Below are 23,749 nucleotides of genomic sequence, written 5' to 3'. Positions count from 1 at the left end.
TTCGCTCATCCGTAAGAAGCAATCCTCGTCCGTTAAAATTTCATCATGAGATTTCAGAAATTCAAATTGAGTAATAATGAGAACATTTGAAACATTAGGAGGATGGCCAAAATGTGACAGAGACACAAAGTGAGCAAACGGTATTGGAGGAAGAAATGGCGCCAATAGACTTGCTCGATGCGGCGTGGCCACAAACCTTCACTTTGTGAAAAACACAGCACCTGCGAAGCACAATCAAGTGAAGTGCAATAAAACGAGGTGTGCCTGTATTCACCCATTAATTCATAAAGCTTCATTTGAATGCCTTTGCAAGCAATTCCATTTAGAGTCTTATGAACCAACTAAAATAGGGTCGTATTAAGTAGCTTTCAGCTCTCAGAATTTCAGTTTTCTCCACTGAAAGCTAGCATGATGACTCCTGAACTTTCAAACCTGTAGACTTTTGTAAGGACCAATTTTAATTGAGTGTCAACTTGCTTTTTAACTTTGATGGCACTGTCAAAGAATAGTGACGAGGAGAAGAGGAGGATAAAACTGTCAGGCTGATGGAAATTTACCAGATTCCATTTGTCTTCTATCTTCTAGACACGAATATCATTTTAGACTCTTAGGTTATAGGTAGAGTATTAGAAATCTGGTATGCTTAAAGATCCCAAAGATCATTATAACTGAAAAGAGTTTTCAGGAGTGCCATAATCCAGCTTTATCTACCTTTAGTTGTTGAAGGGAACCATGAATGTCCCCTTTGGATGAAAATCACAATCCGTTTTGCTGATATCAAAAGAAAGCACAAGAATCTCTTACCGTAGCTGCATTTGTAATGAGAGCATTAGGTTAAATGTTCCTTAGGCACCATGCAGACAAAATATTTTATAATTGCTTTCTCCTTACTCAAGATAGAAAATACCCAATGAGTGCTGGCCTTCTGACTCAGAAGATAAAAACTTGTTCTTTAAAAATATACATATTTTTTCTTTATTTGAGAAAGAGACAGAGAATCTGAAGCAGACCGCATGCTGAGCCTGAGCAGGGCTCAGTCCCACGACCACAAGAGCATGACTTCAGCCAAAACCAAGAGTTAGACGCTCAACTGACTGAGCCACGCACGTGCCTCAAAACTTGCTCTGAATAGGACTCACAGGGCAAGCGAGGTAGGTCTCTTCCTTGAGAGAGAGAATAAAGTCCATTAGATCTCAGGTGAAACCTACTGCTAATCACGTTCGAGACTGATGCTTCTCCAACTTGTTATTCATACAAACCATATAACTACCTGAATTAATATCTAGCATTTCCTTTCAATTCCTTTTTTTTAAGAGTTTTCATCTTTATACTTACTTTACCCATCCATTCTTATATATCTTCTACTTTTTTCCATTAGTGCTTTCAACAGATTGATTATAGTTATTTTATGTTCTCTGTCTGATAATGACAACATTTGAATCATACCTGAGTCTGGTTCTGATACTTAGTTTGTCTCTTGAGAATGTGTTTTTTTCTTACCTGCTAACATTACTTGAATTTTTGTTATTGTTGTTGTTGTTATTGTTGTTGCCGAAAGCTAAAAATGATGTATTGGATAACAGCAATTGAAGTGATAAGGCTTCTGTGGTATGTTTTATGTTAATGTAACCAGGAGTTGGTCTGTGTTTAATATTTGCTGTAACTGAATGTGTCTGAGGCGTCAAAGTCCTCTAGCGTTGTTTTTCTTGTTGTCTTTGGGCTTCCCTAAGAACTCCTCCTCGCTTATAGTTGGCACCTTTTAGCTACAGTTTACTATTATTAAATTAAATAACTTAAAAAATTAATATTAAATTGGAGTAGTAAGGAAAGGAGGAGGAGGAGCATTCTATAATCTTATGATTAAATCTCTGCTTTTAGTGATCCCAGGTTTTACAAATGTTTCTTAGCATTCTGTTAACCTGGGTGAGACAGAAAGGTTAAGGGAGATGGAATTGAAGAAATGCTGTTACCCCAATGTGGGATCAGTCTCCAGCAAACTCACTGACCCCAGAGAGTAGGCTATTGCCTTAGAGAATGCTCTGGGGATATTTCACAAGTATCATTCCTCACCTCCTCTTGCCAGAGCCACAGAGAATTTCCCTTGTCATTATACCATGATACGTGGTGAACTTCCTAAAAGCAAAACCTATATAAGCGTGTGTGGGGGGGTAGGGAATCCTCAGACTGCAGCCACCAGGAGTTTCTCACACTCATGTCCTCATGTTAGTTCTCATTTAGATCTGAGGGTTCCTCAGGCTTCTAATTTTCCCCAAAGCCCTCGCTAGAAAGTGGGGGTGTTCGCCTCCGGCCACTCTTCTACATTCCCCAAGACTGAGTCTGCACTAGGCAACGTGGCAAGAGAAAATAGCCTACAGAACCATGACCACCCTACGCCCCTCCAACACACATTCTAGTTTTGTAACTGAAGCATGACTTGGGTAGGGCCAGGAGAATCAAAAGAGCTTCATTGCACAGGGGGCCACCTTCCTAGTTCTCTGGTTATTTTCCGCCTGAGAGGCATATTATCTGTCCACATCCATTTGGTGGTTTGGACTGACTGGGAGTCTAAGTCAGAAAATATGGGAGGAAAAAATAGCTAACTCATTGCCTTAGGAATCATTACTTGAGTTTTGATTCTATCTTGTCCATCTGTTCCTAGTTAATTTCCAGAATCCTCTAGTAAGTGTATTTATATTTTCCTTAGTTGCTATTAGGGGAAGAGGGAGTATGAGCATCCTTCTTTCATCTGAACCATGCTAAGTCTTTTTTTGAAATGATCTCCACCTTTGTCACTCAGGAGTACCTCGTTGTTTCACTTGATTAGAGCTTACAGCATCATCTCTGAATCGCTTTACTAATGAATTTCTGATTTGATTTTATCCGTATTTTGCCAGTTGGAACTAACTGTGGAAAACAACAAGAGATATGCCTCCACATGCACACGTACTCACATACATCTGAGGATAAGCCAGAGACATTATTTTTCCCATATTTACGTCATAGTCAATTGGTCTCTGAAGGATATTTGGAGCTTGAATATCATCAATAGTCCCTTCCAACTTCCTAGATAAGAATCATAGTCTTCATATTATGTGAGTCTCTTCTAATTCCCCTACACTGACTAGAAAGTCCTCACCGTTGTTAAAAGGAAGAAGTTTGGGATTTTCATCCTCATTAGAATGGACACCGATAATATAAACATCTCTTGTTATTGAGAATATTGATAACCTCCTCTAAAAGAACTATGAGATAGACAAAATGCATTGAAAGAGATGGATGCACATTATGGTAGCAAAGACATACTTTACTCTTGGGATTGGAATGGGCATGAAAAAAAGAAAATTCAATCCTGTAGCCGAAATTAAAGAACAATGACAGCAATAATAATAATAACTACAGCTGTTATGCGAGTGCTTACTCTGCTAGATACTAAAATAGGTTCTGTACATATGCCACCACTTTTTTCCTTTCCAAATTGAGCTTTTGAATAATTAAATTATGCGTCTATAATACAGAGAGTTAGTATTAGAGCAATAAATCCAGTCCTGTGGATTATATTGTTTGGATGCTTTCTATTTTTCTATATCGCTGATATTTTAGGAATATCATACAAATGTAAACACACACACTAATTATCTGGCAATTTGTTGGAAGTTGTTTGCATGAGAGATATCATAACTATGTATCTGCTCGTTTCATTATTTCTGTTGTTTGCCATTGCTATTGTCTCCAGAAGTAGTATAAACTAGATTGAGAAGAATTTTTTGGCATAGTTTCACAGAGGATTCTGAGACAATTTCTCTTTAAAAGGTCCCCCATTGTGGGTAGGCACTATAGTTCTCTCCAATAATGCTGTCCAGAGCTCTATTGGAGAGTAGGCCCTAGAAGCTGAATTTTTGAAAGAAAATTTAAAGTAAAGTTCCCAAGTGAATTGCTGGTCCAATAATTTGTAAACTTCCGGCTTAGAGAAATTGATGAAATCAACTGAGAGATGAAACAATATGGATTTGTATCTTCAACGAGCGTTATTAACGTGGGGTCTTTGGATAGAATTGATGTTATTCTGAATTTAGATGGCAAATAAAACATAAGTACCTCTTTAGTTTCATTAGTCTTTAACTGAAATTTTTCATTACTTTCAAATAGGAATTTGGAATGAAAATATTATCAAGCCACAGTATAATCAAGCAGTTACTTGTGACTTTGTCAACCAGTAGAAACCACACACAATTTATATCTGTACTCTTTTATTAAATTACATTTGTGTAGATATCTATAAATATCACTGATATCATCACTATTCTGAAATTATGATTGCTATTATAACACAGCTGGACATGTTATTTAATATTTAGTTTTAAAAGCCCATGAATGATTATATTATACATTTGTACTTTTTAGCAATTTGTTTCTTTTATAATTATAAGTATTTTATTTTATGTATTTATAAAGTATTCTGAGACGAGGTCCATGGACTTCACCACACTGCTTATGGGGTCCAGGGCCCAAACTGTTTAAGATCTCCTATTACAGAGGTAATTCTACTGAGTGAATAAAGCAGTCGTTTAACAAAGTGGGGCAGAAATGGCAGCATGATCATATTGTCATTACTAATATTTCCTGATAATAGATATTTCACTTTTATATCCCATCGCTCTGCACTCCCACCAAATCCCTGTAGTACTCTCCATAGCTGGTCGTTACATACGTATTGAAAGGGGGTGCTACGGTAGATATTTCATGTTGATTAAGAGACTTTGGGAAAATCAGGTACTATCAAAGAAAAGGATAAGATATAAAAATAACTGAAGAGAAAGATGAGACAATAAGATGTAAAAGAGAAGGATAAAATGAGGAAAAAAGAAAAAATGAAGCCAAAGAAAAGGTCTTTCTCTTCTTCCCTAGTTCAACAGCTTCAGACTTCTTCTTCATATACTTTGCAAAACCACCGAGAGAACAGTCACCTGGCACCTCCTTTGCCCCTGAGCTCATAATATATGATACAATGATTTCTATCATATTTCATATGTTTAATAAGTTATATTATTTATAAATAGCTTAACATTAGTTTAGTATTATATTTATGTAATGGCTTGGTTCTAATTCTTTTTGCTTTAATGTTTGAAATCCTAAATATTTTAATTTTTATCTTCTTGAATCCCTAAAGAATATAACATGTCAATTTAGCATGATGCTATTCTAATCTCCATGCATAAGACAAATAATTTTCAACCTTCTGTGAGAGATTCCCTAGTTTGAAAAAAAAAAAAATCACTAACTCTGATGTCTAAAGTCTTCAAGAAAATTTTTTCCCTGTGAAATTATAATGGAATGAAAGAGTATTGCTGCCAAAAGTAGCTTCATTTCAATTTATGAGAAATAATAAATCAATCATTAAAATGGAAACAGCATGAATAAAATCAAGAGACAAGAACTGTGACAGCATTTTAAGTAAACTTTGTATCAATCCTCAAAAGCCCAATACTTATTGTTTATGCAATTGGTGTTTTTATACAACCATATATTGAGCCTTCCTAATTATGCCATAGTTGAATTACAATTAATATGTAAATAGAAGCATAAAACTAGGTTTATCCCATGTAGCAATCTGTACCAGCAAACATCCTTCACAATCCTCTTGTTGTAAAGTCCCCGGAGTTTGCTTAGGCATTTTACTTTTCTTTCCCTTTAGCCTTAGCAATCTGGTTGGTAAAGTTAATTCAGAGCAGGATATTGCTGTTCCTGTAACCTGTTTTCAGATCTCTAACATCTGGAAAAATGTAGCTTATTTGTTGGTCTTCCTATCCAACCTGACTCAGTAACATCAAGTGGGTTTATCATGACTTCAGGTAGGTGGAATTTTGGTCATATTCATTTTGTAGATATGCTATTAAAAAAAACGATTTATTTATTTTAGAGAGATAGCATGCGGTCACTGCAAGCAAAGGGAGGGGCAGAGGGAGGAGAGAGATTGAATCTCAAGCAGACTCCCTGCTGAGCTCAAAGCCTGATGCAGGGCTTGATTTCATGACCCTTGATTCCATGATCAAGACCTGGGCTGAAATCAAGAGTCAGGAGCCTAACCAACTGAGCTACCCATTTAAACCTAAAAATTCGTCTTTGTTTTTGTTTGTTTGTTTGTTTGTTTTGTTTTAGCACCACACCAATGTCTGAGCTATTTGGAATCACTTGGAAATTAACTATATTTTGAGTTAAGTAAAGCAGACTTTTAATAAAATGAGCAATATTAGAAATCAATAAGGAAACAATGACCAATTAAATGATGCCATTCTACCCTCGGCTGCACAGCAAATCCATATTCCTTTTGGAAATAGATCTTGATCCCCCGACCACAGAGTTTGGGACATTTCCCTACACTGAACCAATCACAGTACTCTTTGTCCTTTTCATGCTCTTTGGACCAGAGGTAGAAATTTGAGTAGGTCAGGTTGATATCTTTTTCAATATTAGTTATGAATATTAGTTATGAAGTTTCATAGTATTCTTTCTACCATTCAATACGGGAAATGTGCGTGCTTGTTTGGGATCTATGGGGTGAACTGAATGTGTGGATGGCTTAAAGAAAGTTTGTCTCCATCCTCAGCAGGTATGTCCTCTTACTGGCAACAAATCCATTATAAGCATCTTTGGATATCAAATATGTTGGCATACAAGTTTTCTATCCAAATGGTTCTTCTTGGTTTCTAAGAAAGTAAAAAAAGAAAATTTTAACAACCAGAGCCTAAGTCTAAAATATAGTTTCATATGATAGTTTAACAAGAAAAATTACAACATTTGCAAGAGTTAGAATGGCATTTGGAAATTAAGATTTCATGCATATAGCTTAAATCTACTATTTAATGGGGAATACTTGGCTTCTCTACTTAATATTTATAAATAGCTATAAATATTGAAACATCTTTGTTTAGACCCATAGTTTTTAAAACTAGCCATTAAGCTTTTTTTTTTTATATTTTCTTAAGTACCTAATTCATATTATAAACTGAGGGATGCATTAAGCATACCAACCACATTAATCCAATGAAATTCTGCTTTGATTTTTAAATTTGCATTTATCATTCTGCTTTTTAGCAATTACTTGTCAACTTTCCACTTTTTGCCAATGATATGTTAGAAAATTGAGGTGAATTGATTATAAAAGGGAAAAATCATGAATTTTTAGGTTTATTCATATGGGGAGGATATGTGAGGATAAGTATGAATTAGTTGCTCCTATAATTAAGAAAAATACACAGCTTTACATAGCAATTACTTTTTGGAGTCAAAGTTATTTACTTGGGGTGACCATATTAAGCAGACCAACTGATCACTGTCAAACACACAGATTTATGATTTCAGCTACATATATCTAAAAAGAAAATTTCAGAAAGCTAAAAATGTAAAGAAATAGTCTTAGCCATTTTTTTCTCTTCAAAAGCTGTAATGCAATCAATACTTCTATTAAGAATTAGAGGGTAGATGAAAAATTTTTAGTTTTTAAGCAAAGGAAACAATTACATTTTTACATATTTTCAACAAAATTCAAAGAACTAGAACACTAAGGACATTTGATTTAAATATTTAAACACAAACAAAATAAAAATTATTGTTAAACAGTCTAATGTTTTTAGACAAATTTTGCCGTATTATTCATGAACATGGACTTCGGTAAACAGTCTCTCTATAATTGTTTGTTTGGCCCAGCAATAAAAGCTATGTCTTTTATACAGTTGTACTTCAATTCCCAGGCAATTAATGTGTCTTGCTATGGAAAAATAATATGAAATATATTACCCTAGGAAAATTCATCCTACAATACATAACTAATTTGTAAAATGTTAGAAATACAAACTAGTCATAGATCTCATTAAATTATTCTTATATTTTTGCCTTAAGGGGCTTCGCATTTTACCTATGGGATCAGCAAACTCACTTGCAATGTCTCTTTGATAAAATATAATTGAATTTGAATTTATAATTCAAATATAATTTTTATTGAATTTATAATTGAATAAAATAAAACTGAAGAAAGGGTGATGAGTCTACAATACCTCTGAGTTGGCCAGCAGAATTAAAAAGGGGGGAAAAGGGCTTAAATGAAGGGTGAAAGGAAGAGAAAAGTAGATTTTTAAGAACAATGATTTAATGATCTTTTATGTTGTTTCCTTAGCATGTGAAGAAATTTGGTGGTTTTTATATGTCTATGATGGAGGTGATTTCAGATTTGCAGCTTTGGTTTTGACAATAGATTGGGCCACGTTAATTGAAGCACATAAATCTCAAGTTTCTGAGGGCCTTTTGGTTCAAATTAGAATAGACCTCAGTATAAGAAGATGTTTACAGATGTTCATCTGTGAAATGAACATTTTCTCATCATTGTAGGACTTAGGCAAAAAAGCCAACCATGGTTGACACGTGCCCTTCAGTCTTTTCCTTCCCTAAAGTTCAGAGACACAAATAGATCAGCTCTATTACAAGGCAACACTCAAGGGACTTCATCTGTATCGTGACTCTTTCCTTGATATGAAGCAAATAAGATATCTTTGCTAGCCTTAAAGAGGGTGTATTAGTCTTTCATCATGGTATTAATCGGAATTACAGGACATATGGAATGTGTTCGATTTATATATGTTAAAGAGGACATGGAGATACACATATATACATAATTTGCTTCTTTTCTCATTCATTTATAAAATTCCCATCATTTACTATGAGTTTTAATACTTGAAGATTTTAAGTCAGGCAAGAATCAGCAAGTTGTCATTTTCTATGGCAATCTGCCGTACCCAACTGTCTCCTAAGGAGGGTATGTTTTCTTCTTTTCAAAGATATTTATGTAAGTCAGACAGGAACATCAAACCAACTCACTTCTCTTTATTTAGTATTCAAGGCTAAGTAAAATGCATCTCAAACTCATTTTTAATGTCTTCGTTTTTATGCAGTCATCTCTCTACCATTTAGTTATATGTCTTTTTAGAGCAACATTCCAAGGGCAATATTTTTAAAAATCCACATAGCAAAAAATCATGCATAAATGGTTAACTTAAAGATTTATGGCATATGTGATTTCTGAAAATATTTTAGGTACAATTGAAAAGCCTCTTGCCCCAAAGAGTCGCTATTGTTTCCAGCATAGAGTGCTACTTTAATAATGACTAACTAAGTTAATTATACTCATTATGTCATTCAACCAGGAAATTATACATTTCTTTCCTTCTTTTAGCCACTTTGACCAGAGTGGTTGTATAGCCTGACAATTTTGCAAATCCTGTCAGTAACATTCAAAAGTTATTGTTTCTTAATGGAATCAACTCAGTAAGTAAAATATAATTGTCAGTGGCATTTTGCATCCATTTTGCATCCAGTTTGTACCTCAAACTCTTTAGTGTGTTTAAACAATTGATTTTTTTTTGACAGGATGCAATCTGGTATTGATCACCTATATTGGTGTTGATGATCTGAAGTTCTAAAGGAACTATTTATTTTGCTACTAAACTATATCATAGTTCTTCTAATTACTTTAGTATTTTTCCTGACATATAATTACAAATGTAAAGTGTCCCACCATTCCCTTCTCTTCCCTCTAAGCTCACCCATAAGGACTTTATCCAGTAATGTAATTTCTTCTATCATTCTGGAGATGATTCCTCATCCTTATATCTAGTCCTCTGCTAGACAGGTTCAGCTCCAGTTCTCTTATAGTTATTTTTAACTGCATAACCCTTCAGAAGATCAAATTCAGAAATTTCAAAAAAGACCTCATTTTCTGACAAATCCTGCTCTTCCTTCTGGCATCCTAAAACTAAAATCACTAAAGTTTGAAACCTTGGTGTGGTCATTGATTCTTTTCTCTTCTGCCATCTCTCCCTCTATCATTCCATCTGCAGTATTGCAAACATACAGTCACTTGCTAAATTCCCTTAACTTCTCATTCACATTTACCCTTATTTTTCTTTTGCCTGGCCAAACGTCATAAGCTCTGCTCTAAACCTTCCCACCTCTTCTCTGCATCTAGAGAGGTGCTAGAAGCATTTTCCTGATGCAAAGCTCTAATTATGCCATGACCTATGTAGAAGAGTTCATGGTGGTGAGGGTGATGCTGGTGGTGGTCAGGCTCATAGTGGAACAAGGCAGAAACTCAGATTTTTACAATTTGATAGATATCAGTATTTGTAAGCACTTCTGTTATAGTCACTCTACAAAAACAGGAGGGACTCCCACCTAAAATTAGATTTAGAGGTCAACACTGAAAACATCCCCCACCCCAACACACACACCAAGTGTTTATGAAAAGAGGTATTACCTAGGTAATTGAGATGTCTGGAGAGAGCAAGGCAGGCCTCCTTAGAAGCTCCAAAATGGCTTGAAAGAACAAGAAAAGGAAAGTTTTTATTGTGGTTAGGGGGTGGAGCCAAATGAGACTTCTGCATGGAAGCAGGGACTTGTCTACTTGAATCCTTTGCCAGTGACAAAGAAAGGAACACTCGGGCATTTTTATCAGTTTGTCCAGATGTAGAGTACAAGGGAAAGAAGGAAGGATGGGGCTTAACAGCTATCAGCCGCTAAATATCAAAAGCTAGTCAGACTTCTTATGACAACATTACTTATATTCTCTAAATTCTACTCTGTCCTCACCTCAAACCATGCCATCAGTCAGCAGCATTTCTGGATCCCATCAACTATCATAAAGCCTCTACCCCCAACAAAAGGACAACATCAATAAAGTATTTCATGGATATTAACCAATTATTTGCTATTTCATTATTGACACACTCAAAAAATTCCAATTTGGTGTTATAATGTCTTACTTTAAGAAAGCACTAAAAAGAAAATCCCTAGTGATATGTTTTTCTCTCTGGACAGCTCAAAATCATACCTTTTTATTTCAGAAAGATTTTTTTTTTAAAGTAGGAACCCAGAAATATCTAATTTTAAGACATTAAATCATTTAAAAATATTTTAGCAAAAAAATCTTTATAATCCAAAAAAAATCTTTATAATTAACCAGGTTTCCTTTGTGTTGGGAACAAAACAGAGGCAAATTTTGGATTTTATTATTGTACACCTCTTATGAATCAAATGTACCCCCAAGAATATTTTTTTTTTACCATTGGTTTCCTTTGGCCAATTTATTTAATTGATTTACACTATTTGATGCATCTCTCTCTGTATCTGGTTTTTTTTTTTTTTTTTTTCTTTTAAGGATGAAGGTATTTACAAGCAAGATCCTATTCCTTCAGCCACATTGTTTTGGTGGCTTTAATAGAACATTCATAATCAGCAATAGAGAGAAAGACTGACACCACACTAACAAATGAATAAGTTATTTAGGTATTGAGCCTAAAGTCTGTGTGTAAAACCAAATGTTAGTGTTGGATACTCTATCATTTCATTTACTGTTTTACATACCATTCAATCAGAGGTCGACAAACTAAAGGCTGTAGGCCAAGACCTGCCACCTCACTGTTTTTGTAAATGGCTTTATTGTATTATCCAACTAACTTTCCTTTGATAAAGGTAAAATTGAGTAGTTGTGGCCGAAACCATATGGCCCATTAGGGCTAAAATATTTATTATTTGGGCTTTTACAGATAAGGCTTGCTGAACATTTACAGATAAAATAAATGCTGCATACATTTCAATTCCAAATACAATCAAAATATAACTTAAACAATAGCTTGTCCTAAAGTATGAGTTATTCTTTAACAATTAAAGAGTACTTAAACAAAAACCTTGATTAAAGAGTCATGTTCTTCCAACCAAATCCAGATACTTGAAGTATATCATAGTAAAAAACCCAAAGTAAACTTTGAGATTCAGAAATCACAGCATCTAAATTTGAAGAACTCATTGCAAATATGAAATAGTTTGCTCTGTCACAAGAGATTTGAAATTGTGTCTATGAAAAGCTGCCACCTTACAGAGTATTTTTCCCTTTGAAGACACTACTACACTATTAAAAAGAAAGTAAAAATAAAACAAAGGGACATATCTACTTATGATTCCTCAAAAAAACTAATATGAATTATTAAGGAAATGGATTATGCTTAAATTAGTTCTGAAATAAGTCTCTAGATGATATGTAAAATATGATAGTAACAAAATATTTCAACTAGTATCAAATCTCAAGAGTTTGTATTACATAGGTAAACAGAATTTAGATTAAGATAAGCTGTATAAAATGCTTACCGTATGTATTTAGATGTGTAAAATGCCAAATGTATTTAGATGTATAAAATGCCGTCTTTACTAAAGCAAAATAATAAGAAGTATAGTACTAAGCAACCATAATAGTATATGAAAGTTCATTAATATAATGTTCTTCTCAGAGAACTTAGTTTCCTAACCTTATATCCTCTACAAATTCTTAAGTTCCTCCATTGTAAATTATTCTATCATATGAATTTTCAAAAACTGAAAAAAAAAGTGGCTCCTGAAATTTTAACTATATGTCCATTGGCAGACGAGGAATGATGCTTTTCAAGAGTACCTGGTTGAAATATGTGCATCATTGACCAATGCCGTTCCAAACACAAAATCATCAAGGAAAGTTAACTGGATGAAAAATCACCAAATCCACCCAAATGAAAGCTATAGAACCACTTTTTGACAAGGTAAGGGCTCCATTAGTAGCTAAATCTATTTGATTTTACTTCAGATGTCTTAGAGACACATCTCTTATTTCCTTTATCTCTACTGTTACCCATTGTGATTAAATCAGTCTCTCAACTGATTCACTACAATAGACTTCTAATGAGATACCCTGCCACAGGGTTACGTCCTTTTTCCTTCTACGTTAAAGGCGCCACAGCTTGGGGTATTCTTAGGGTCAGGGAATGCAAGTGGACCATTTGTCATATACATTTTATATTCAAAGATTTCTGATACCTTAGTTCTTGCTCATAAACTGAAATCCATTCTTCTTCACAGGACATTTAAAGGACTCTTTGCCTGAGCCTCTCTTTTCAATTTCTCATAGACATTCACCTTTACATTTCTTCTTCTGAGCATATAATACAGATATACTTGCTATGGTAAGACATAAGAACACTTTTATGCCTTATGACTTGGCTAATGTCAGTTATTCTCAAACTTGCCCCTTAAATATATCTCTAAATGCATAAAACAATGACAAAATCAGCCAGAGAAGTCTAGAATACAGCCTTTCTTAGCCAATTATCTTACCGAAGTTAGTTCACACTGATATCTCTTACTTGATTTTTAAAAAGTCTTCTTTCCGTCCTATGATATGCCAATACTGTCTTACTTCAGAAAAAATATTTTAAATTACTTATGAGATTAATATACCAGGAAGATTATACACATGAGACAACACAGTAAATTATGCCTATTTATGGGTCTGTTATTCACCTTCATTATGAGCCCCTTGTTCAGGAATCCTAGCTTATATGTCATTATATTATGCAAATCAATGAAAAAATGTTTCTAAAGAACAAATGTATGTGTATAATGAATTATGATGACACAGAAAACTATGTTCAATGATATTAAAATCCATATGGGTGACACATATTTCCTTTCAGTATCTTTAAGAAAAACACATTAATATGCTTTTTAAGCATTGATATGTTTCTCCTCTCAGTGAAATGCCAACACCTTTAAACATGGTTAGAAAAGTTGGTGTCTCATTTTAATTGCTGATTCAGCAAATCTGTAGAGAATCTGTTTGAGGGAGGATTAAGAGAAGTAGAACAGAAAAAACTGTGACTAAATCTTATATTATTTGTAACTGCTATATAATTTGAGTGGCAGCATTTTGAATGTATTTTTTAAATAATTTATAGACTATTTTTTAGCACAGTGTTAGATTTACAGAGTAATTGAACAGGTAATACAGAGAACTCTACGTACTCAACCCAACATCCATTACAAGTCTACAGACTCCCTCATATTAACATCCAAGATTAGGTTAGTATACTTGCTAGGGTTAATGAACTAAGATTGATGAATTCTTATTACTTTAGTTCATGGTTTACATTAAGGTTCGCTTTTTGTATTGTACGTTTCTAGGAGTTTTAACAATAATGGCACATATCCACCATTAGGTTTTAAAAAATATAGTGCAGTTTTAAGATCACAGGCCATTAAAATTTTGTACAGAACAGTGTTTCACTATGCTAAAAGTCCTCTGTGTTTCGCCTACTCACTCTTTCCTCTCTCCTGAATTTCTGGCAACCACTGATTTTTTTTTTTTTTTTTTTTTTACTATCTCTATAGTTTTGACTTTTTCAGAACACCATGTACTTTTGATAATAACATGCATTGCCTTTTTAGATAGGCTTTTTTTCACTAAGTGATATGCAAGTAAGTGTCCTCCCCTCCTTGTCTTTCATTGCTTGATAGTTCATTTCGTCTGAATACTGAATAATATTCCATGGGAAGCAAATGACACCTAACTCAGTTCTAAGTGATGAGAAACACGTTCATGGGCTAAGAACATCTGATGGGAGCTTGAGGATACCAGGAGTCAGTCAAGCCAAGGAAGAGGAGAATGAGTGACAGGCACGAAGAAGACAAGGAACCCAAGCAAAATTGCTGCAAAAGACGTGGCCAAGAATGCAGCCCTGACCTGCATCCTCAGGGGCATTCACCAACAATCACTATTCCCTAAATATGTAAGCAACATATCTACTCTATGTGCAGAAAGAAACTAAAACCCTTCCAGGCATCTGTTTAAATAAGAACGATCTTTTTTGTTCAGCACACTCTCAGTAATAATTAAAAGCATGTATCCTACCACCAATAATTCAATTCACAATAGGCCTCCCTCCCCTAAAGCAATCGGGTCCACATTAATTAACAAAAGATTATCAACAATCAAAGACTCAAGGCCTTTCTCTCTGATCAGCCAAATGCAGAATACTTTACAGATAACAAAACAAAACAAAACACAGCCAGCAAATCAGGGAAATAAATAGTACATTAGAAAAAACAAAGCATCATCTTTTACTTCATAACTTCAGGTTTGCTCTCAAAGTGTATATTACAACATTGTGGAGTTTTACTATGCAAATCCACAGCAACTCTACAAGGTCCTTCCCGTGTAAATGTCTTCAGATGCATAATCAAGCACAGAGAATCAAAAATATGCCTGGTTTGTTACACAGAGCAGGAAAGAAGTGTTTGCTCAGATAGATTCTGGGCACCATCTGGGAGACAAGTGCTTGGTTTTGCAACAGATTGCATAATTTTCCTGTAGAATCTGGAGAAAAGCCCTAACTGCTTTAATAGAGAGTTGATTTTACATGCCTTTAATCTTCATTTCAGTTTGTCTTAAAGGCAATCCATATGGTTGAATGGCAGAAGTAGTCATTAGCTTAACGCAGTGCTCAGGCTTCCATCTTTCTGTGGGAGACATGCAATATTTCACCTTATAGAGTTAGTTTTCATTGCACACGGCAATTAATCTTGTTACTAGCCAAGCATCTACTGCATATGTATGCTATTTGATTGATTAGATTAGAAATTTAATGTTACAGTTCATACATTAGTAATATTTCAATATAACACATACCAAGGACTCTGCTATCAATAACACGAGTGGATAAAGAGCAGCGCAAATTAGCACCCGGAGCAGGAAGGATGACCTTGGTCGGTAGGAAATACTTCATCCACAACAGAGGAATCCTAGAGCAAAGTTCATCTTATTAGAAGCTCTTGTGGAACTTGTGGCTGGAGGGCACATGGATTCCTAACACGCAACAAGTACAAGGAAAGACAGAGGGTAAGATGCAACCCCCAATAGAAGAGGCAGTCCCTGCCCTGTGATGTACCTGTGTCTACGTATCTTTTTTGGCAGTTGCTAGAGAGGAAAGCACTTTGGCATTCTGTAGTAAATGATATAATTAAAAATCCAAACAGATCAGCAGAGTTGAATAGTTAAATGGAAAGTATTGCACCTAATTGTATTCTGGCGATAGTTTCTACATTAGAAATACAACAGCTTTTTTTTTTTTTTTTTCATTGAGCTAAATTCTTTGTCACGAGCTTTGCATACCTGCTAAAAAAATAAAAAATAAATTACCTATAATGTATCTGCCTTCCCAGAGAGGGGGAGTTGAGAAAAAAAAAAATTCCATGTATTCCTTACCCATTAAGCTAGTCACTATTCTTGAAATCTCAAACATTCTACCGTATATGATCTCCCTAATCATATCCAGGCTTTCATTGCACATTGGAAGTAACTTGATGGAAGTATGCAAGTCCACCTAAGCTCATAAAATGCTATATAGAAGCTACAAGATTTCAAAAATAGAAATCCACAATCCAGACTTCTTTTCATACTGTTCTCTTCTCTATTCCATCTTGGTTTTCTTGCACAAGAAGAACCATTCCAAGCAAGGTAACTATCATTATCCCCATAAACCATGTATTTAAGGAAGCGCCAAGGATAAGAAAAATGTGCAAATAAGGTAGCTTATTTGAAAAGCATAAATTAGTAACTATGAAATAGAGAGTAGAAAATATAGAGGATTATGATTGTGAAATAAAAACACGATAAAATCGAAGTCATTGTAGTAATAGAATTGTTTTAATGTAGCATCTTTATTTTTTTTTAAAGTTTTATTTATTTATTCCTGAGAGACACAGATAGAGAGGGGCAGAGACGCAAGCAGAGGGAGAAGCAGGCTCCATGTGGGGAGCCCAATGTGGGACTCGATCCCAGACCCCAGGATCATGTCCTGAGCGGAAGGCAGATGTTAAACCACTGAGGCATGCAGATGTCCCTAATGTAGCATCTTTTATATGAAGTACAGCTGACTTTTGAACAATAAGGGTTTGAACTGTGCTGGGTCCACTTATACATGGATGCTTTTTCAATAAATATTTTTGAAATTTTCTTTATTGGAAAGTTTGTATTTTTTTATTAGAAAATTGTCTATTTGGGAAAACTTGTAAACAGAGTACATAGCCTAGGTATCTCTCTCAAATTAAGAAAAAGATAGGTATTACTGTAAGAATGCAGAATATAATACATATACATATAAAATATGTGTGCATCAACTGTTTATATAAGGCTTCCAGTCAACAGTACGCTATTAATGGTTACATTTGGGGGGAGTCAAAAATTATACCCAGATTTTTTTACTGCATTGGCAGATGGTGCCTCTAACTTCTGCACTGTTCAAGAGTCAACTGCATTTTGCGAATTATAATAATGATCCCAGCTCTTGCACACTTCATGTGTTTATACCCCTTGCCTTATAACTTTGTAACATCCTCCCTCTCTGATCCTAACTTGAGTCATAGGATTTGCTTTGGGCTATTTGAAACTTAGCAAGCATTACACAAAGGGAGGATTGGAAGGACTGCTGGAGTTGCTCACTCTTTCCCTCTCATGGTAGAGAAGGAAATGCCCAGCCTCGCCCAATGATCCCAAGAGGAGGATGAGATATGTGTGGATCAGAGGTAATCACTTTGATCATTCCAGTAAGGCCTTCCTAACCAGCTAGCAGCTAGCTAACCTCCAGATGTCTGAGCAAAGCAAGGAAAGCACAGGACAGCTGCCTAGAGAACCATCCCAATACCTAAGCAACAAATGTTTATTGCACCATGGAAGTTTTGGGTTATTTGCTATACAACATTATTGTACCAATAGATGTGTAATAGAGGATCAAATGATAAATGCCAACATTTAATTAACATTAGATGTTATTATGGTATTTTTATTTACTGTACTTCTGTTCTGTCTCCTTGTTTATCTCTACAATCTTCTACTTCCTGAAGATGTATGTTATGGCGTTTGGTATAGAGACATTAATACCTGACACATCACCATCATGAATTGTTGCCTCTAACAAATACAACCTGAGCTTATAACTGGAGCCAGGATGATGGTTATTTTGATTGGCTTAAGCTAATCAGGACCCACACCTAAAAATAAGGTGGTATAAGATCGCTTGACTAGAAAATAGAGAGATTATTGCTAAGAAAAAGGGAATGAATGCAAAAGAGATCATTAATAAATGGTAGAAGCATCTAACAAAGATGTGAATGAATGAATGAATGAATAATAGACAAATGCATGAATGAATATTTTAAAGATAATATTGGTTTTGTCTTTTAAAAATAATTTAAGCACAAGCTGTTGGATATTGGTCAAAATCACCGAAGGATCATAAGCGAAATACGTCTTTACTTTGAGGTATAAAACAGACATGAGATGCAGTAATATGGTATGCAGGAAACTTAAATATTTTATGTAAACTTTCTGCTTTTTTAAGAGTAGACATTATAGCTTAGAGTCTAGAAAATGGTGTCTTCTCTGCCTGAATGGTGATGTGCATTAATTTGGGTATTTAATGTAGAAGTCAGTCTGCTGAGGAAAGCTTTGCAGTCTATTTAAACTTGTTTTAATTTGAATCCCAAGTCATTCTTTGTGTCTATAATGTGGAACTGCTTAAAAATCTGTAGCAATAAAGCAAAGATTTGGGGACAGATTGGTTTCCAAAGTACCTCTTAAATGCATGCCGTAGACTATCCAATGGTTACAAATACAGTTCCTACGAGCAAATGAGGAAGAATGATGGATGCAAATCAATTAGCATGTATCATTCAAAATATCAGTCTAAAAGCAGACAAACGTTCAATAAGTGTCAAGCCAAAATAGTAAAATCTAATTGTTCACAGTCAAACTTTATTAATCAATTCTGTGCCTAATTATTAAATAATTTGCCGGCACTCTTAATAATCAAACAAGGGGATCTATCAAAATAAAATATCAGACTGACAAAATTAAGTGGATTTCTGCTCGGTGATAAATCACTATCTAGTACTAACCACATAGAATTGAGATTAGTTAAATCTGGGATTGATTTGAAAGCTGCGTTCAGATTCCCTAATAAGTATATGTGGCCGGATGCTGCCCACAGTGTGAGAGCAAGGAAAGAGAAGGGTGTTCTTTACATTTGAAATACTATCTTCCCATCACAGAGAACACCCTGATCCAAGCTGTTCAGAATGTGGGAGCCAAAGAAACCCCTGAAGATTACACATTTAAAAAGTGGCTCTGTGGCCTAATTACCCAAAGTCTAAAATATATGAGGTTAAAGTGGAAGCCATTGTCAGCAGCCCCCAGTTAGGGCCCCAGATTTAGAGTCTGAATCACAGACATGGCAACAAAGCTAAGTTTGGCAAGGAGATGCTACGGCTACATAGGATGGTCTGGGGCGGCAGCAGCAATAAATCAGACCCATGGCATCAACGAAACGCAAAAAGACACTCCCACGTGTCTTTAGACAGAGGACATGTAGAACTTGTAATGGCTTGAGGCTCCAAGAAATCTTGAAAATAAAAATAATAAAACAATAAGTGTGTTAACTTACGTTCATTGCATGTCATATACACTACATGGCAGACTCTTTAAGTTATTTTCCATGTCTTACCTTGTTCATTTTTTTCAATTCGTTTATGAATTAAAAAGCATTATTGTCCTATTTAATAGGTGAAAAAAAAAATCAGTGATGCAGAAAGATTAAGTAACCTGTCTAAGGTCAACTTAAAGCTAGTAAATCAAGCATCTGGGATTAAGTTCCAGGCAATTTAGCATTCGAGTCCATAGTCTTAAAGCAGAAGTTTATCCCTATGTCCCACATTTCAATAAGTTGAACATAACATTGCAATATTAAATTCCCTTGGGTCAGTTGAGAAGCCGAGACTGGCTTACATTTAAAAGTCCTTCACCCGCCATTATGCTCTTCACAATAACCCAGTTGGGCAAGGGAAGATATCCCTTGGGTGCATTTTCCAAGACATGTAGCTAGTTTGCTTGTTTCTTTGTTATTATTGTTTTTCTTTTTTTAAAATATTTTATTTATTTGAGAGAGAGGGAGGGAGTGTGTGTGTGTAAGCAGGGGGAGGGAGAGGGACTCTCAGGCTGAGCACAGAGCCTAACTCAGACTCAATTCCAAACCCTGAGATCACGGCCTGAGACAAAATCCAGAGTCAAGCTTAACCTACTGAGCCATCCAGGTGCCCCTGTTGTTGTTTTTTTTTTAATGGTTTACTTATTTATGTATCACCTTGTTCCGGACATATTCGAGGTTTAACACATAGGCAGGACTTGGTATCATGAGACCAAGCTGTGCCCAGAAAAGGGTAAGTGTACTTCTACTCAAAGACTGGAAACTAGTTGTAGGCTACATGCCAGCTTCTCGTCATGAACTTTCGGCTCTACTTGTGTACAATGAAAGGGCAAATTAGAGTGATGCGTACGAATCTTTAGGTTCTAACATTCCAGGTGTTTATGGATGTATTTCCCAATCTGCAAGAAGAAACTTAGTGCTCAACATTCAGTTAACTACTAAGTAGGCAAAACAAGTGACAATGCTCTTTTAATAGGATGTATTCATACGATTTTGGTACCTCAAACAGCTGAACAGAGGACGCCTGTGTCAATACCACCAACGATATAATGCTGCATCAACTCTGGCTATTTTTCCTAAGACATCTTCCACCATACTCTTTCCTTGATCATTTTCCTTAAATACGTATTTTCTAAACCAATATCTGATGTAAACTATTGGCCTTTTGCCTAGAAATGTAACAAACAAAAATGAAATGCCATTTTTAGGACATATTGGAAAAACATTCTAAAGATGAAATCAATAACAAAAATGTAGATCAGCAAAAGGGGGAATACATCTAAATTCAAGTATGTGGAGAAATCAGACCGGGTGGGTGTGGGTGTGGGTGTGGGTGTGGGTGTGGGTGTGTATGTGTATGTGTGCGTGCACACATGTGTTTGTTTTCTAAAGGTTATTTAGAGTGAAATTTGCTAAAAAAAATGGAATTTGGGACTAGGCTATTCCATAGTTTATCAGAAAATGCCAAAAGTGGTATCCACCTAGAAAACAGACAATCTTATGTAAGGAAGTCCATTGAAAATTTTAGTTATTTCATAATGTAAACCCAGGCATAGGTTCAAATTTCAGCAACCTGAAACAAAAGGATGCAGGATTAAGTTGCAATTTCATTTTAAAGGTCTGCAAAGAGCATTATGATCTATTGCGGAAAGACACTAATCACTGAGGACCATAATGATTGCTGTTTGACAATTTTAATATGTAAGGGTACCTGATTAAAATTTAAAAACCATCTTGAGCATTTCTGAGGCTAAATTAACATTTATTGAGTAGTTCTTGGTGCTAGGCTCTGAGCTGGTTGCTTTGCACAAGATATCCCACTTAATCCTCATGACAACTTTGGGAGCCAGGTTTCATTAGCTAGGAAAAGGTTTAGATTTTACTGAAAAGAACATAAAAGTTGGAATCAGATGGACGTGGATTCAGGATTTCCATTACCAATTTTTTTGCGGAGTGACATTCTTAGGTGGAAGAGTCGTGCAAAATTGGACAGCTGCTCTGTCGCTTTAAGCTTTGATACATTTTTTGTTGTCTTTTTCAAAATATATATTCCGGTATTCTGCGCATTTCACAGAGACATTAAGACAATGTTGGAAAAGCTGTAGGTGAAATGCAAGGGGCAAAGGGGGGTGTTTATACGTTAGTGTAAAATTTTTAAGAGAGTGTTTTGGTTTTTATACTAAAATTTAGAGCATTACAAAACCCCTATTATAAGTGTGATGGCAAAGCATCTTCTGTGAAGGGCAAGTATCACTCAGGATAGGCTAGAAAGTGATGAGGTAACAACTAACCCAAAATTTTAGAGACGTAACACGACAAAGCTTTATTTCCTTTGCACAAAGAGTCAGTTGTGGGTTGGAGGACTCTCCGGGGTCACTCTTCTCCAGCGGATGGCTCAGCACTGCACCTCCAGGTGAACTCATGCTTCCGTGTTAACAAGAGCCGTGAGAAGAGATAAGGGGGGCAATTAAGTGCTTCCACAAGGAAGTCACACTTATCACTACATTCACATTTCATCACGCAAAGAAGTTCAGATGACCATGCCTAATTTCTGAGTGGCAGGGAAATGGAAGCTTCCTATCTGTGAGAAGCCTAGGAGCAGTGGGGGGACTTGATACCTGCAGAGGCTAACCAGTTATAACCCTTCTTATGCATTTGTAATTATTCCAAGAAAAAACTGTTTATTAAAGGTATACTTTCTCTAGAAGCTTCTACCCTTTCATTAACACGTTAGAACAAGTTATCTGGAACTAAACTATCACATTTTAAAAATACATATTTTACAGAGGTTGCACTGTATTCATCTAGTTTCATCTAGTGAGTTTCATGGAGGAAGTTAAAAAAAAGAAGAGTCGTCTGGCATTGCCTAAATTCTGAAGTCATGAGTTTTCTATGCCTATGAAAGTCTTCCCGAAAGTTGTAAGGTGAACTAACAGATTGCTGATAACTGACAGGGAAACCTCCCTGAGACTACACCTGCCTGTGTGTAGAATTTACTGCCAGAGATAAATGTGACATTTAAATTGCATTGCTCTTTCCCCCATGCATTTCTGTCAGGATACTTTCAGCATGAAAATGGAATGATTTAAAAATACTTTAAAATATACAATATTTGGTGTAACATTATAATATAGAAGATCCTTCAATGAAATATTAGGTAGAACAGGCTGCTTGATTATTATCATGAATGTCAAAAGTATGCAGTGTGGTATTTAATATAATTCAGTGAGTGATGAGTTGGTAACAATTTATTCACTCAGAGAAAGGAAATAAGAGACCAGGCAATTCAAGGAGAGGCTCATCATTTCCAATAATATTATATTCAAGAATAAAATAGAAGGATAGATTTGAATCTGAAGTGAGATATTTTACTTATAATGCAATCTCTTTTGGAAAACAAATACAGAAGTCAAGAAGATATTAATTGAAAAAATAATTTAAGTCTTCAGGAATATAGAATGAAAACAATTCCCCCTTATGTTTCTTAAAGATATGAATTTGTTAAACATTTGAGCATGGATGAAATTGTTAACTAATAATCAGTACCTACATTTCAACCTAGCTTCTCATTTATCTTCAAAATAATCATGGCAATACAACCTCACAAATGTATGACAAGGGCTAAACGGCACAACTAATTAATATGTCTGGCCCAATCCCTATCGTATATCGTATGCCGGTATGCATCTTGGTTTTAAATCCTGGATAAGCCTCAAAATACAAATCCTAGGAATTCTGATTTAGAATTTGATTGTCTAAGTATATATTCTTAAACTTTTGAAAGGTGATTTAATATAGAGTTTCTGATCTATATTGGACACTAAAAAATGTTGAGGGCATGGACCTATGTGACAAATTCCCGGAAATCTGCACGTGTGTGGTGTGTGCATGACTGTACATACATGTATAATTGCAAAATCTTCACCAAAGCTCATTTATGGATATTTTAGCAATCCCTGGCCCCCAGATCAAGGACCATCATATTATTTTGTGAAATAATTTTGCATTTTCCCCCTAATTTCTATTGAAATAAGCATACAATTGACTTTAAGTAGTCTCCTCCATAATAGTCATAAAAAACAAACACATAATGTTGATATAGAATAAATCGGTATTCTATTTAGTGGAGTGGATATATGAATACTTCAACAAGCAACATTTTTATTCTAGTACCTTGAAAGGCATTAAATATAGTACAGGTACTATCAATTAAGGTGTCTGAAAATTAATTACAACAAGAAGCAGAATCATTCAACTAATCACAGCCAGATCTAAATAAATTAGTTCTTAATCATAGCTTTGAAATAAGAGAAAAAGCAAGCAACGTCAAGAAAGTCAAATTGCCTTCCCTTGGGCAAAGACAA

Source organism: Canis aureus, chromosome 3 (assembly GCF_053574225.1).
Source record: "Canis aureus isolate CA01 chromosome 3, VMU_Caureus_v.1.0, whole genome shotgun sequence".
In the NCBI taxonomy this organism is placed as follows: domain Eukaryota; kingdom Metazoa; phylum Chordata; class Mammalia; order Carnivora; family Canidae; genus Canis; species Canis aureus.
This window is presented reverse-complemented; position numbering follows the sequence as displayed.